The 17,606-nt window shown below is 43.8% G+C and overlaps 1 pseudogene; it reads left to right on the top strand.

Annotated features, from left to right (window-relative positions):
* The first annotated feature begins 2,952 nt into the window (after positions 1–2,952).
* LOC109554204 (pregnancy-associated glycoprotein 1-like) lies at positions 2,953–12,126 on the top strand (annotated as a pseudogene).
* The last annotated feature ends 5,480 nt before the right edge of the window (positions 12,127–17,606 follow it).

Below are 17,606 nucleotides of genomic sequence, written 5' to 3'. Positions count from 1 at the left end.
GTTCAGTCCTTCAGTCGTGTCAGTCTCTTTGCAACACTATGGACTGCAGCATGCCAGGCTTCCCTATCCATCACCAACTCCTGGAGCTTACTCAAGCTCATGTCCATAGACTTGGTGATGCCTTCCAACCATCTCATCCTGTCTTCCCCTTCTCTCCCTGCCTTCAATCTTTCCTAATATCAGGGTCTTTTCCAATGGGTCAGTTCTTCCCATCAGGTGGGCAAATAATTGGAGCTTCAACTTCAGCATCAGGTTTTCCAGTGAATATTCAGGACGAATTTTTTTTTTTTTTTTAGGATGGACTGGTTTGGTCTCCTTGCAGTCCAAGGGACTCTCAAGAGTCTTCTCCATTTCTCTGATAATGAGTGATGTTGAGCATCTTTTCCATCACTCATTATCAGAGAAATGCAAATCAAAACCACTATGAGGTACCATTTCACCCCAGTCAGAATGGCTGCGATCCAAAAGTCTACAAATAATAAATGCTGGAGAGGGTGTGGAGAAAAGGGAACCCTCTTACACTGTTGGTGGGAATGCAAACTAGTACAGCCACTATGGAGAACAGTGTGGAGAGTCCTTAAAAAACTGGAAATAGAACTGCCTTATGATCCAGCAATCCCACTGCTGGGCATACACACCGAGGAAACCAGAAGGGAAAGAGACACGTGTACCCCAATGTTCATCGCAGCACTGTTTATAATAGCCAAGACATGGAAGCAACCTAGATGTCCATCAGCGGATGAATGGATAGGAAAGCTGTGGTACATATACACAATGGAGTATTACTCAGCCATTAAAAAGAATACATTTGAATCAGTTCTAATGAGGTGGATGAAACTGGAGCCTATTGTACAGAGTGAAGTAAGCCAGAAGGAAAAACATAAATACAGTATACTAACGCATATATATGGAATTTAGAAAGATGGTAACAATAACCTGGTGTACGAGACAGCTAAAGAGACACTGATGTATAGAACAGTCTTATGGACTCTGTGGGAGAGGGAGAGGGTGGGAAGATTTGGGAGAATGGCAATGAAACATATAAAATATCATGTAGGAAACGAGTTACCAGTCCAGGTTCGATGCATGATGCTGGATGCTTGGGGCTGGTGCACTGGGACGGCCCAGAGGGATGGTATGGGGAGGGAGGAGGGAGGAGGGTTCGGGATGGGGAGCGCATGTATACCTGTGGCGGATTCATTTTGATATTTGGCAAAACTAATACAATTATGTAAAGTTTAAAAATAAAATAAAATTGGAAGAAAAAATAAATAAATAAATAAAATCAAAAAAAAAAAAAAAAGAGTCTTCTCCAACACCATAGTTCAAAGGGCATATATGTGTGTCATTTGTCAGTGACGTGTTATTCCCCCTGTTTGTATTTAACCACCAAAATTGAATTTAAACAATGTGCAAAAATGAGTGTTAAGACACAATGCCACATCTACATATATCTGGTGATTAGGAGAGGCTCCTGTTGTATTCAAGGGACAGTCATTGATAGATCTCATGCAGGAATAGGCCCTGGGAGTCCTGGATGAGTCATTAAACATGATGTCTTTACTTGGCTGCCACAGTTGTTTTGTCTTCTTTGATTGGGAAGACATTTCACAATTTTTTTTTTTTTTTGTATGTTTGGTTTGGCAGACAAAATTTTTCACGACATAGACCCTAGGAGGAAATTATATCAGAAATATATCCATTTATCTTCAAAAGTTAAATTCATTGGTTTGTATGTCCCTGGTGATATTTCTTTTTAAATAAAAAGGAAACACAACTGTTCAGTATGCATCCAATCTCTTTGTAAACCAACCAACATGAATTAAATTCCTCTCTGTCCCCACTGCACTCCCAACTCTAGGCAAGAAATAAAAACCTGCAGAGACTGAAGGCTGATTCCAGCACATTGCTGTGGATATTTCATTTCCACTGTTTTTGTTTTTTGGTGTTTTTTTGTTTTTTTTGTTTTTTTGTTTTGGTGGGGGGGAAATTAGTTGTTAACATTAAAATCAGTAGATTGTACATAAATATCCAAACTTCTGACTTCTCTTGAAAACATGGCCAACTGGCCTGCTTTCACACATGGTTGAAGTGGAGGAAAGGCTGCTCCCAGTGGTAAGGCCTGTGCTGCCCAGGGTCCAACATGGCAACCTAGTCCTAGTATCATTTCTCTTGCCTCCTGGGGCCATGAGTTTGTGAGAACTAGACTGCAAGCTCTCTTAAGATAAAGACTACTTTTGTCTTGATCTACTTTCACTTTGAAGCCTTTAACCCAGAACCAAGCACACACTTTTTCCTTGTACACTTGTTGGATGATATAAAATATCTTGTGGATGCATATGACATTTCTTCCAATACTGAAACCATGCAATTGAAGTACTACTCTGCCCTAAATCTTTGATGCAGCCTGGCATCATAAGTGCCCCTGATGTCTGCCATTAGACCCACTACCTAAAGCCTGTTCTATGTCCCTGGGCTGTCCCTGAAGTCTTCACATTGCCATTTGACAACTTATCCTCCTAGAAAACTCCTCTCCAATGAAGACAACAATGCATATCTCATGAAGTGGCTAGGAAGATGGCATGAAACCAAGAATGTCAAGCATGGCCCTTAGTATCCATTTTCATGACGTTTCTTAGAAGTCTTTTTCTCCAAGTATGCAAGGTTCTCCATCTTCTTAGATGTCCATGCAGATCAGTTTGATTTTCCAACCAAGCTTCAAGGAAGAGATTACAGTTCAATTCTCTGTATTCTGTGAAGCTTCAGAGTACACTCACCAAGGACACTAATGAAGGTAAAGATATTATCAAGACCTTTGTGTTTTTTTCAGACCTATTATTGGCCTAAAGGGCTAAACTAGGGCATGTCAGAGCATATATAACTAGAGGCTCCTGGTCACCACTGCATGCTAAGAACCTGAACTTCCTGAGTACTTGGAGCCAAGAAAGAAGCATGAAGTGGCTTGTGCTCCTTGGGCTGGTTGCCTTCTCAGATTGAAGAGTCATGTAATTATGGAGACTGTAAGCCACATCATCTTCCTTTCTGTGATTTCTCTTTTCATCTGATTATTCTATTCATCAATTTTAGAAGGCAATAGAATATTTCCCTGACAATGTTAAAGTTCTACACATACTTATTGATAAGTACATTGCTATAGGAAATTTGGGTCCCAAGGGACTTGGTGTAGATTTGCATAGCTGCACAACTCTTGGGGTCCAGTCATGTCATGACCTATTGAAATTGGAACTCCTTGCAATTGTTTAGTGCACAGTCAATGCAGACGTAGGTGTTGTCCTGTGGAATAGCACTTTTCTACATTTTATTTAGCATGTTCTCTTTGTTCCCTCTCTACTTCAGTGTGTATATGTCTATGTCTGCATCTCTGTATCACTGTCATTTATCTCTCCATCTCTTGGAGGGCTCTGAGTGTACTTCTCTCTGTGCTGTTTTCTTTTAATTTTTCATTTGACTCATCCTTCCTTCTCAAGCCTCTACATTTCCTTAACTTGTTCCCTATCTCCTGGGTTCTTTTTTCAACTTTCTCTTCTCTTTCAACTTGGAGAAAAATTGGGAGAGCTATTTATACACTGTTTTATATATGACAAGCAGTGTGACCACAGCCAATTCACAAACCTCTTGCATTTCAAATTCCCCCCTTGCAAAAGAGGATAGGAATCCCACTTCTACCTCTTTCCCTGAGCTTCTCTGAGAAGGATACAGTGGGATGGCAACAGCAATGCTAGTGGCTGCCATTGTTGAGACTTCCTATTTATCAGGTACCTTATATCCGTCACTTCACTTATGCCCAAGATATCCTATTTGGAGGGTTTGAATCATTACATTCCACCATTTTACTGAGGGGAGACTGAGACCCCATAGGGTCATATGGCTTACCCAACATTACAGAACAGAATCTTTATTCAAACCTATGTCTTTGCCATAGTATATGCATAAAATTCTGATAATAAGGTGACTCATAAAAATTATTGGAAAATACACAGTGCCATTACAATGACAGTTACACCTTAACACAGACAGCTATTTGTAGCTTCTTCTTTGTTTTCTTTGTCAAATGCTCAATGAAAGAATACCTCTAACAAAAGTGAAGACCATGAGAAAAACCCTCAGTGAAAAAAAAAAAAACATGCTGAACAATTTCCTTATGGAACATGCTTACAGACTGTCTTAGATTTCTTCTCGTGGCTCAAATATAAATATTCACCCCATGAGCAACATCATGGATGTGAGGTTTTGGGAGAATGGTACTCCACAGCGCCCCCTGGTGCTCTACTTTAGCACTGGGGCTCATCTGGAGGTGACAGGAGGGATGCTGGGGCTCAGGCTCCTGCAGGAGGCAGAAACCTTGGGTAAAAGAGGCCCCACACATAGGAGAAGGCACTATCATCCTCAACTCTTGGTCTTGGTGACTGGGCCAGAAATTACCAAGTGGCAGGTAAATGTCCATTTCTGTGTCAAAGATGTGTCATTAGTTAGATGGAGATTGTCCTTCTGTGGAGAAGGCAATGGCAACCCACTTCAGTCCTCTTGCCTGGAAAAACCCAAGGATGGAGGAGCCTGGTAGGCTGCAGCCCATGGGGTCACTAACAATAGGACATGACTGAGCGACTTCAATTTCACTTTTCACTTTCCTGAATTGGAGAAGGAAATTACAACCCACTCCAGTGTTCTTGCCTGGAGAATCCCAGGGATGGGGGAGCCTGTAGGCTCCTGTCTATGGGGTTGCACAGAATTGGACATGACTGAAGCGACTTAACAGCAGCAGCAGCAGATCCTTCTGAACTAACGGAGTCAGTCAGTTACAGATGAAGAGTGAACCATCCCTGATCAAAGGGTAGAACTAATTGCAAAGCAATTGTGAATCCCCAGGCAGAGGAATTCAGTTTCCACAGATGCAAGAACCACAGCAGTAAAAAGTTACTGAACCTGTATTCCATGTAAGGCCATAAAAATCTAACACAGTGCTTACAGTTTTTAGATTAGAAAATGGGTTATTTTGTCTTCAAGAATGCCCATGCCAGCCTGAATGATAGGCAAAGAGTAAATACATTTCAAATGAAAAGGTCACCTATGTGGTGTTGATTGGATGTGATCTGAGTTTGGAGGGAGTGGATGGGGTTGATCAAGAAGGACCTCCTGGAGAAGGGGATGCTAAGGCTAGGTTTGAAGAGACTACAGAGCTTCTCAAATGAAGGCACCAGGACTTCCCTGGGTCCAGCAGTCCTGGAGGCCTGGTGGTTATGCCTCTGGGCTTCCCATACAGGAGATACCACTTCAACACCTGGTCATAGAATCAATATCCTGCATACATTGTAGCACAGGAAAAAAAAAAAATCAAATGCAAGCACCTCTGTGATCAAAGGCTGGGAGCTGCACAGTGGTTAGAAAGTGATCTCAAGATATATGTGACACCCAGAGGGAGGCATCAGTGCGGGAATAGAGGGTAGCAAATTCTGCACTAACCCACTCCCTCCTTCTCCCTGTAGATATTCTAAGTTGGTAACATCACCATTGGAACACCCCTCAGGAATTCCGGGTTATCTTTGACACAGGCTCATCTGACTTGTAGGTTCCCTCCCTCTTTTGCCCCAGTCCAGCCTGTTGTGAGTACAGACACCCCTACCCGGACCATCCTTCACTTGCCCTGCCACCCTGTTTCCATCCTTGGCACCTGATAACACTCATATCTTGTGTCTGCAGCTACACACGTTAGGTTCAGACATCTTCAGTCTTCCACATTCCGGTTTACCAATAAGACCTTCAGCATAGCCTATGGATCTGGGACAATGAAAGGAATTGTTGCTCATGACACAGTCTGGGTAACAGTGTAACATATGCTGAGTCAGGACTGGCTATGGAGTGACCACTTCTGGCAAAACAGATGCAGGACCACCTGTCAGGACCCTTCCTATCCTAACTCCCATAGATATTGGCCATCTTATCCACAGGATCATGTCTCTGGGGAGGAAGTGCCTGTGGTGACACAGGAGCAAACAAATTAGCTAACCCAGAGAGTGGCTTCAGGTGTGGACTTGCAGGTCCTCTGCCCATGAGCACTTCAAGGTCCATTTTGCTGGGAGCCAGAAGAGGGGATAAAAGTACCCACTTTTATTTTCACAGACTGTTCCATGCACTTTCAGGTGATAGCTGGTTTAATCCTGCAACAACCCCACACATCAGGGGGTGTGATTAGCTCATGAGACATATGAGGAAAGTGAGGTACAGAGAGCAAGGGCCTTGCTGAGGTCACACATGTGGTAAGTAATGGAGCTGGGCTGGCATTTCAGGACTGCAGTTGCTGTGGGGTGTTTGGGACAGGATAAAACTGATCTGGGCACCCTGGGGACAGTCAAGGGCATCAAGTATTCAGAGTGGGCAACTGGAGGCCAGAGATATCAGGGGGCCTGATAAATGAGTTCTCACTCTAGGGGACCTTTGAGAGTCTAATAAAACCTATGGCCTGCCACTCCAAAGTACTTGAGTAGTTCCCCTCTCTTTCTCTTTCATACATACTCACAGAAATGCATACATATCACCAAAAATGAATTTTGCCGGCAGTAATTTCATAGAACCCTGCAAGCAAGATTGTGTTTTCTGCTTCTGTCTCTTGGACAGTTGCAGAATCCACAGTATCTTACAGAGAATGCAGTCCATCCCTGGGATTCTCCAGGCAAGGATACTGGAGTGGGTTGCCATTTCCTTCTCCAATGCATGAAAGTGAAAAGTGAAAGTGAAGTCGCTCAGTCGTGTCCAACTCTTAGCGACCCCATGGACTGCAGCCCACCAGGCTCCTCCGCCCATGGGACTCTCCAGGCAAGAGTACTGGAGTGGAGTGCCATTGCCTTCTCTGATTCTTGTCATTAGGTAATGCCAAAGGCTATCTTGCTCTCAATCATGTTGTCCACAAGGTGGCACCAGTGGGTCCTGGCCTGACTCTTGGTTGCCCCACCTGGACACAAGGCCAATTTACCTCACTCAGGTGGTGTTTTTCAGAGGGGCAGATGTTTTAAAATTCACAGCCTCTCACAAATGGAACCCAAATTCCCCTCCCAGCTTGGTCTAACTGTCTGAGGTCCACCTAAGACACAGCCCAGGCTCAATTCTTCTTTGAGGATCTAATGGCAATGCACCCCAGCCCAGTTCTAGCCCCACTTCATGTATCTATAAGTGGGAACACTCTTCTCTCCCACAGATTGGGGACGTTTTAAGTACTGACCAGCCGTTTGGTCTAAGCATGGCGGAATACGGGTTTGAGGGTATACCTTTTGATGGCTTCTTGGGCTTGAACTACCCCAACATATCCTTCATTGGACCATCCCCATCTTTGACAACCTGAAGAATCAAGGTGCCATTTCTGAGCCTGTTTTTACATTCTACTTGAGCAAGTAAGTCTGAGATGGACAATCCCTTTCTCCAAATTAGCTGTAAGATGCTTTCAGTTGCACGAAAATTATAGAACACTTGATAAAGAAGTATTCTGAGAGATAAACTAACCCAGGATAACTAGGGCCCTCCCTTGCCTCACTGCTGGTTTTTATAAATAATGTTTTATTGGAACACATCCCTGCTCCTGGGCTCAAGACCAGTAACTTAGTCTAGAGGGGTAAGTGAGAAGGAAGATTAATGGAAAGCAACAGGAAGCAAGTTGAAGGAAAAAGCAATATGATTTGTTTATGAATTTGATAAAGAAGGAAAGAGAAGGATGGTGGATGTCTTTCCTTTCTCATTAGCATTCCACTGCGAATCCAGGACCAGCTACTCAATATGCAGGAGCCAGTTAAAAATAAGTGTGGGACACAAACAAAATTTGGGATCCCTTGTTCAAGAAATATTAGTCATTTTAAGACAGGGAGAGCTGAGGTGGGGTCTCTTCTGAGTGTGGGGCCCTTTGGACAGTAGAGATCACAGGCCAGCGGAGCCAACTCTGGGTGACCTGAACCCACATCCTTAGAACTCCCAGGCTTTATTTTCCTGAAAAATGACAAGCTGGACAAGGGGAAAGCAAAAACTCTTCAACATCCTGTTGTCTGAGGGTTTCTAAGCACACAGGTAGCAGGAGGTCCTGGGCCTCTTCAGAAGACATAGTGGGTGGAGCCCAGCCATGTGACTCAGCTTCTAACCTCCTCTGTGCCACTCATTAGCTAGTTACTGACCTCAGTCTGGATCTCAATCGCTCCCAGCCTCGATTTTTGCATCTGTAAATGGAGACCTTATTAGGGCCTTGATGGGTAGACAAGCGCAAACACAAGCTCTCAAACAGTGTTGTTGTTACTGTCCTCCAAAGATCTCCCCCTCTTTTCTCTCTACAGATGCAGGGGAAGGGCAGTGTGGTGATGTTTGGTAGGATGGACAAAGCCTACTACCAGGGAGCGCTCAACTGAGTACCATTGATCCAAGCGGGAGACTGGCGTGTACACCTGGACTGGTAAGCCTCTCCCTCTGAGGGTCAGCCCAAGTGACGCTCCACATCTGTACACAGACACAGGCAGACACACACAAATGGATTTTCAGACACATAGTTACATAGACATATACACCACCCACAACGACACAGATAGACACACACAAACATGAAAACACACAAGCAGACACATATAAAGAGACACATATAAACATGTATAGCTAGTCAGAGACACAAAAGCACAATTAGAGACACATACAAACACATATACAAACAAACACATAAACACATAGATATGCAAACAACCCATGGTTTCATAATCCCCAGGCCTTCTGAGCAGGGCTCTGACCAGGGTCCTAAAAGGGTCTGGAGAGGTCTGTACAGCTGAGAGATGGCTGCACCCACTGCCCTGTGAGGCGTGGAGCATGGTGAGAGGACTCTACAGTGTGGTAAACAGAGGATCAGGGAGGATTACAACAGCCTGAACAGAGTTATAAAATGACCAACTGTCCAGGGCTACCCAAGATCAAGGAAGTTCTCAATAAAGATAAATGTCAGTTTAAAAATAGGGTAAGTCCTGAGCAAATGGGGAAAACTGCTCTCCTTAGGGAGCAGCTACCCAGCAGTGGAGAGAGGTTGGCTGCAGTCTTAAGACTTGAAAGCAACCAATAAAAAAGACACCCCACGTACGTGGGCACACAGTGGGGCAGGGGCTATAACAGAGAATCAGGAAGGTGGGATCCAGGAGTGACCTGAGGACAGAGGCATAATTGATAGGATTCTGTGTGATACCCTCATACAAAAGCTAACCTGTCCTTTGGAGTTTCTTTGGGCTAGTCATGTATTTCCTGGCCAGGGTCTCAGGGTCTGAGCTAGCTGTAGAAACAGTGCTGGGAGACATCCTCTCCCAGAGGAGTCCCTCTCTCCCACAATTATGAGAATCTGTTGTCCCCGTGAATCTCCATCTTCACTCTGTGGCTGACCCATTATTTGTCCCCCACCAGATATAGCTCTCTGGATGTTTCTCACTCATTATTTTCACAGTCTTCATTCACTCATTGAACAGATAAAGCATTGGGCATCCATTGTGTGCCATGCACTTTAGGGAGGCAATGAGAATAAAACTTGCCCTCACATCTAAGAAGGCAGATGCACAGGAAATGAGACACACACATAGTGAATTGTGACTTTGGTATATGCTAGACATGAGGAAGTGTCTACAGAGACTGTCAAGAAAGGAGACTGATAAACACCGGGAGAAAGACTTCCCTGAAACCATGACAATTAAGCTGGAATCTGGAAGATGAGAAGAAATTTGCTAGTCAAAGGGGAGGGGGCTCCTCTAGGAAGAAGACCAGCTTGTGTCAAGGTGCAAAAGAGCCTGGTGTATTCAAGTACTGCATTCAAGGGTGTCAAGGAAGGTGCTGTGTCAGGAGCAAAGGAAAAGAGTCAGTGCAAAAGATGAAGGGCTGTTTAGGAGACAGTCAGGAAGGGGGCAGCTCTGGGGAGACTCAGAGTCTCCCCAGACCTTGATGCCTGCTTGGTCACTCTGTCTCTCAGCATCTCCATGAAAATAAAGGTTATTGCTTTTTCTGGAAGCTGCAAGGCCTTTTGAATACCAGAACATCACTGATCCTTGGCCCAAGAAGACTGGTCAATAAAATCCAGAAGCTCATCGGCGCCACGCCACTGGGTTCCAAGGTGAAGGGTCATGCCACAGGGTCACTCCCAGTCTCCACACATAACAAGGATCTCCAGGGCTAACCTTTCTCCCTCTCTCTAATAGCACTACATTTCATGTTTTGCAGTCAGTACCCTGTCCTCTATTATCTCCACTATCAATGGTGTCAAATACCCTGTCCCAGCTCAAGCCTACATCCTCAAGGTGAGGGGAGGACCCTGAGGGGTGGTTCTCAAATAGGAACTTGCAGGAACCCTTGGGCTGCTGCTGGGAAGAGGGTGCCCTCTTCAGGCCATCTCACACTATTGCAGATGCAGGGGCTGGCCAGAGCCTCCCACAAGATGAACCACTTGAAAGTAAACAGCCGTCTGAGACACTGATCATCCTGAAATAAATGTGGAGACACCACGCCATGCTGGCATGGTGGGAGTCACAAGGAGAGGGGATCACTCAGGTCCTCAGTGTTCAAAGAGCTTCAATTCAATCTGAACCCTTAGATGGATGCACACGGAAAGTCAGCTCTAGCAGTCCTTGAAATACGTCATGTGACAAAGAGAATGGCTGAGGACAGTCCCAATGTGCTGTCCCATCATAGGGATTGACAGTCTCCCTTCCCTACTCACACTTTTCCTGGTTTGGATGATAAATTACATGGTCACCCTAGTTCTCAGATGCATCTTCCCCTAACTCTAGCCAGGTGCCCTCTTTGTGAGTCAGGCTACCCGACCCCTCTGTGGAGAGGCTGGATGCTAATGTGTATAAAGGGTGCACAGTGACTGCTCAGCCCCAGCACAGGGTGGAGGCTTCATGTCAGCTCCCTAGGGGAGTTCAGAGCTGGCTGATGGGCTCAAAGAAGACTTTGAGGAAGGGAGGGAATATCAGGAATTTTAAAACTGTAAACTCATTGAGCCATATGGAGGGTTGCCTGGTTCTAGGTGAAACTGCACTGGATTCCATGCAAATGGCATTCCAAGGTGCTCTGCATTGGGGCTCTGGGTACTTACTCGGGGTGATGAGGGCTTGGGGAACCAGAGTACATTACCCAACCAAGCCTGGAGTGGCCAAAGAGGGTGAATGCGGGCTAAAGGAGGATTCTCAGAGTTCCTAAGTTAAGTCTTCAAGAACGTGTTGTGGGCACTGCTCTATTAGGATGGATAACCAACAACAGGTTACTGTGTAGAATGGGGAACTCTGCTTAATTATATTACAACCTGGATGGTTGGGGTATTTTTGTGACCAGGATACATGGATATATATGGTTGAGTCCGTTTACTGTCCACCTGAAACTCAGAATATTGTTAATCAGCTATACTCCAATACAAAATAAAGTTTTTTAATAAAGTACAGATTGTGGGGACGCAGGAGGAGAACCAGCATTCTCTGCAGAGAAAACAAGGAGCAGGAGTCAGAAGGAAAGAAATAGGGAGAGAGGAGAACTATGGACACTCTTTTTCTTTCCTAAAAATTTTATTAAAGTGTGGCAAAACTTCAGTGTTGCGTTAAGTTCTGCTGCACAGCAATGTGACTCAGTTATACACATATAGAAATATATATTATTTGTCTTATTCTTTTTCATGTGGTTTATGACTTAATATTTAATGTATTTCCTTATGCTCTACAGTAGGACTTTGTTGTTTATCATTCCTCTGTAACCCCAACTCCCAGTCCTCCCCTCCCCCACACCCTTCCTCATGGTAACTTCATGTCTTGGCCCTTTTTGGTTGTGGATGAACTCTCATATCCCCTGCTAAGGAGAAAATCCCTTGATACTTACCAAAAGAAGGAAATAAAACCAAGAATTGTGCTGGGTCTGGACATTTGTGGGAGTGACAGGTAAGGGCTCAGGCTGACTGGTGTGTGTCTCTGACTCCTCCAGGATTCTAGAGGCCACTGCTATACCATCTTTAAAGAAAACACAGTGAGGACATCTAGAGAGGCCTGGATGCTGGGTGACGTCTTTCTGAGGCTGTATTTCTCAGTCTTTGATCGAGGAAATGACAGGATTGGCCTGGCACAGGCAGTATAAATGCTTGGTGTGGCTCAGGAATCAGTAAGGTCTCTCCGAGCAAACACTAAATCTCATTTAGGGTACTCCTTCCCAGGATGCTGGTGAACTGTGTTTGGTGGTCTGCACACCCTACTTTCAATAAAGAACAAAGGGTTTCACTCATAATGGTGCTGAAACAAACAGGTGCCTCTGTTTGTGTCTTGGAGGTGTACAATGATCAGGAAGGATCTAGAACAAAGTCTGAATCACAATTGAGAGGAGCCCACCTCCAACTGGCTTCAAGGAAAGGGGAGACTCACTGAAATGATTCTGGGAATCCAGGACACAAGACTCAGAGCAAATACAAACATCTCAGTGACTGGACCCAAGAAATCAGAAGTAATCAGTTCTCTATTTCACACCTTCACTCTTTCATTCCCTCTTCTTTGATGGTCTTAGCCTGACAACTTTCTTCCTTAAGGCTTCTACACCTAGTGAGGGAGTCCAAGATACCTGCCCTAGGGTTTTATATCCTGAAGGCATCTCCAATAAGGAAAGAAAAGATTGAAGACATCAGAGTTCAAGGGTGGTCTCTGAATGACCCACCTCAGATCACATGTACAGTCCTAGATCAGCCATCCTGGTAGGGCCATGGGGTCCTATGATTGGCTTTACATGGTCATTGGCCCTGACCAGGCAGCACACATGATTGTCAATTTCCTCCAGAATTACATGACTGAAGCTGGGGAGAGGCAGCCCCAATGAAAGTGACTGGGAGATAGTCTAGGCCATGGAAGGGTTTGTGGTGACCCACCAACTGCACCACCTCCTCATTCAGAGGAATTATAAGGGGTAATGGAATAGATTCTTTTCATCCCATCTCAGATGATCTTATCAATGGCTTCTCCTCCAGGGGAGTTTTGATGTGGTACTTCATGCAGAGCTGGTTCCCTCTTGTTCCCACACCCCAGTCACCAGCCCCTGCCACATAAGCCTGCTCTGTCCTTTCAAGGCCTACTTGGTAAGTACTTGCCCCAGTGGATACCTGAGCCACCCCCTCCTCCAGGGCGCAGAATGCCCATTCCTTGGCCTCCAATGCTGCTGGGGAGAATGCAACACATGTATCAGGAGACCCAGGGTACACAGAGCCTTCAGCATTTCTGAGCTTCTCCATGGGTGGGGCTACAAATTGTTTGCTTGAAGCTGCCATGGTTAGGCACTTTTGCAGTGAAAGCATCTGTTCTTTCCCCCTGGAGGCCCTCAGTAGATGCCTTAGCTGAGAAAGCAGGGGTCACAGGTTGATTTCCTTTCAGATTGACTGGTTTGATCTTGTTTTATAAGGGACTCTCAAGAATCTTCTCAAACACTGCAGTTCAAAATCTCAATTCTTTGGCATTCACCATTTCTTATGGTCCAGATATCACATCTCTACCTGATTACTGGAAAAACCATAGCTTTGACTCTACAGACCTCTGTAACAAAGTGAGTCTCTGCTTTTTAATACATTGGACAGGTTTTTCCTAGCCTTTCTTTCTTCCAAGAAGCAAGTGTGCTTTAACTTTGTGGCTGCCGTCAAGGCCCATAGTGATTTTGGAGCCCAAGAATATAAAATCTGCCACTGTTTCCACTTCTCACTCATCTATATGCCATGAAGTGGTGGGACTGGATGCCATAAATATTGAGTATCTTTTTGTGAATAGTTTTTTGAATGTTGAGTTTAAGCTAGTTTTTTCATCTCTTCTCCTCATCGAGATGCTCTTTAGCTTTTTTTTTTTTTTTTTTTTTGCTTTCTTTTATTAGGGTAGTGTCATCTTCATATCTGTGGATGTTGATACTTCTCCCAGAAATCTTGATTCCAGTTTGGGATTTATCCAGACCAGCATATTGAAAGATGTATCCTACATATAGGTTAAATAACCAGAGCGACAATGTATACCTTGTCATTCTGCTTTCCCCATTTTAAATCTTTCAGATGTTCCATGTCCGATGCTAACTGATGCTTTTTGACCTACATACAGACTTGTTAGGAGAAAGGTAAGGTGATCTGGTACTCCCATTTCCTGAAGAATTTTCCACTGTTTGTTGTGGTCCACACAGTGAAAGGCTTTAGCATAGTCAGTGAAGCAGGTGGAAATGTTTTTCTGGGATTCCCTTGCTTTCTCTATGATCCAATGGATGTTGGCAATTTGATCTGTGGTTCCTCAAACCAGTTTGTATATCTGGAAATTCTCAGTTCATGTACTGTTGAAACTTAGCTTGAACGATTTTGAGCATTATCTTGCTAGCAATTGAGATGAGCACAATGGCATGATAGGTTGAAACTTCTTTGGAATTGCCTTTTGTTTGAATTGGAATTGAAACTGACCTTCCCAGCACTGTGGCCACTGCTGAGCTTTCCAAATTTACTGACATATTGACTGCAACACTTTGACAACCTCATTCTTTAGGATTTTTAAACAGCTCAGCTGGAATTCCTTCACCTTCCCTAGCTTTTCTTGTAGTTATGCTTCCTAAAGCCCACTTGATTTCATATTCCAATATATCTGGCTTTATGTAAGTGACCCCAGCATCATCCCTATCCCAGTCATTATGACCAGTTTTGTGTAGTTCTTATGTGCATTCTTGCCACCTCTTCTTAATCTCATCTGCTTCTGTTAGGTCTTTGACTTTTCTCTCCTTTATTGTGCCCATCTTTGCATGAAGTGTTCCTCTGGTATCTCCACTTTTCTTGAAGAGATTTATACTCTTTACAATTCTGTTCTTTTCCTCTAATTCTTGCACTATTTACTTATGAAGGCTTTCTTATCTCTCCTTGATATTCTCTGAAAGTCTGCATCCCATTGGTTATATCTTTCCCTTTCTCCTTTGCCTTTCACTTCTTCTATGTTCTCAGCTATTTATAAGGCCTCCTCAGGCAACCACTTTGCCTTCTCACATTTGTTTTTCTTGAGGTGGTTTTGATGACTACCTCCCATACAATGTTGCAAACCTCCATCCATAGTTCTTCAGGCTACCAGAACTAATCCCTTGAATCTATTTTTCATATCCACTATATAATCATAAGGGCTTTGATTTAGGTCATAGCTGAATGTTCTAGTTGTTTTCCTTACTTTCTTCAATTTAAATCTGAATATTGTTTGCTTCTGCCTATGCATTGCTTCCAGATCACCACCCACCACTCCCAGTGGGCGTGGAGCAAAAACACACAATTTGAGGACTGTTACCCTGGGTTTGTGCTTGGCTTTTCACATGCTTAGCTGTGTGAGCTTGATCAAGTCTCTTAACCTCAGTTTTCTCATCTGGAAAATGGGCACCATGATGATAATTCCACTTTCTAGATTGCATGTGTGCCTGCAAAGAGCAAGTGGCCCTGAGAGGGCTTTCTGGGTTCCTGAGTCTGGAACAAATATGAATTATTCTGCCACCTGGGGAGAAGGAAATCTGTTTAGAGCTTATGGCTGCCGTCTCCAAGGCTAAATATTGATTCAAGCCAAATGACATCTATTTCTGAACCATGACCCAGAACTCTGACTAAGCCGATGCTTTTGTTTTCTGGACTCACAAAAGAGCTAATGATTACTGTCTCAGATTACTCCCTTCCTCAGCCTTACCAGTCAGCCTTTCCTTGTCAACTACTTCTTCCCTGAAATCATACTGCAAAGAAAGTCATAAAGGCTCTTGGCCTCTTTCCAGTTTCTCACATTTCCAGCATAGCAACAAGTAGCTGTTATGGCTACTTGTCATAGCAACAACTATGGCAACCTGTATAGTTCAATCTCAGCCTGTTAAGTGAATCTTTCCCCATATAGCCCCTCATGTTTAAATTACCTATAGTTGCCTTAGTAACATTCCTATTGGTTCAGTTCAGTCACTCAGTCGTGTCTGACTCTTTGCAACCCCATGAATCGCAGCACTCCAGGCCTCCCTGTCCATCACCATCTCCCGGAGTTCACTCAGACTCACATCCATCGAGTCAGTGATGGCATCCACCCATCTCATCCTCTGTCGTTACCTTCTCCTCTTGCCCCCAATCCCTCCCAGCATCAGAGTCTTTTCCAATGAGTCAACTTTCACATGAGGTGGCCAACAGTCCTATGCTTGCTGTTTAAAGTAAAAATATGTGTGGACCTAATCTAGTTTTCTTTCCCAAGCATAATTCCAACCATGCAATTAAGTAACCAAACTTTTAGTCATCTAACCACCCACAGAAATTGACAAAAGCAAACCACACATTATGCAGTTCTTGCTTGACCCCAAACACCATTTAATTGATCTGTTGAAACAATGTGATACATTGGCATGTACACTTCAGAAGGGACATTTTTTCTCTGGATTTGTTTTCCATCTAGTGCAGAATGTCTACCATAAGCCTAGCCCTCCAGCAGCTGGTCACCTAATTTTTGAGGACTCATCCCACTACAGATCCCTTCCACATCCCTCAGTAAAATCTAGAGAACAGACTCAGTCAAAGTTATCACTCCTGCAAAAAATGTTTTTATGGTTTTTTTTAGAAAACAATATTTGGTAACACATTCAAAATCTTGTGCTCCTTGCCTTGGATTCAAGGACCTCCATGAGAGATGGAAAATCTCCCTTTCCATCTAAATCTTTCACCACTCCCACCAGAGCCATTGGCTTGACTGGATCCCAAAGACTTTTGCCTGCTCCGTGATGCCCTCTGTACATCAGTTCAGTTTAGTCTCTCAGTCATATTCTACTCTTTGCTATATCATGGGGTGCAGCTTGTCAGGTTTCCCTGTCCATCACCAACTCCTGTGCTTGATCAAACTCATGTTCATCAGATCGGTGATGCCACCCAACAATTTCATCTTCTATCTTCCCCTTTGCCTTCTGCCTTTAATATTTCCCTGCACGAGGGTCTTTTCTAATGAGTCAGTTCTTCAGTTGGCCAAAGTACTGGAGGTTCAGCTTCAGCATCAGTCCTTCCAATGAATATTCAGGACTTATTTCCTTTAGCATGGACTGGTTGGATCTCCTTGCAGTCTAAGGGATTCTCAAGAGTCTTGTAAAACATCACAGTTTAAAAGCATCAATTCTTTGCTATTCAGCTTTCTTTATGGTCCAACTCTCACATCCATCACAACTTCTTCTAGCAAAACCATAGATTTGACTATACAGACCTTTGCTGTAAAGTAATGTCTCTGTTTTTAGTATGCTGTTTGGGTTTTTCATAACTTTATCTTCCAAGGATCAGTGTCTCTTTTTTCATAGCTGCAGTCACTATCTCCAGTGATTTTGGAGCCCATAAAAATAAAACCTGTCACTGTTTTCATTGTTTCTCCATGTATTTGCCATGAAGTAATGGAATGGGATATCATGATCTTCTTTTTTTTTGATCTGTACATACCATATCAAGACCATCCTTAAGAAAAAGAAATGCAAAAAGTTTGTGTGAGAAGGCCTTACAAATAACTTACAAAAGAAGAGAAGCAGGAGGCAAAGGAGAAAAGAAAGACATACCCATCTTAATGCAGAGTTCCAAAGAATAGCAAGAAGAG

Source organism: Bos indicus, chromosome 29 (genome assembly GCF_029378745.1).
Source record: "Bos indicus isolate NIAB-ARS_2022 breed Sahiwal x Tharparkar chromosome 29, NIAB-ARS_B.indTharparkar_mat_pri_1.0, whole genome shotgun sequence".
Classification (NCBI taxonomy): Eukaryota; Metazoa; Chordata; class Mammalia; order Artiodactyla; family Bovidae; genus Bos; species Bos indicus.
The sequence above is the reverse complement of the archived record's forward strand: the minus strand, read 5'-3'. Positions and strand labels throughout refer to the sequence as shown.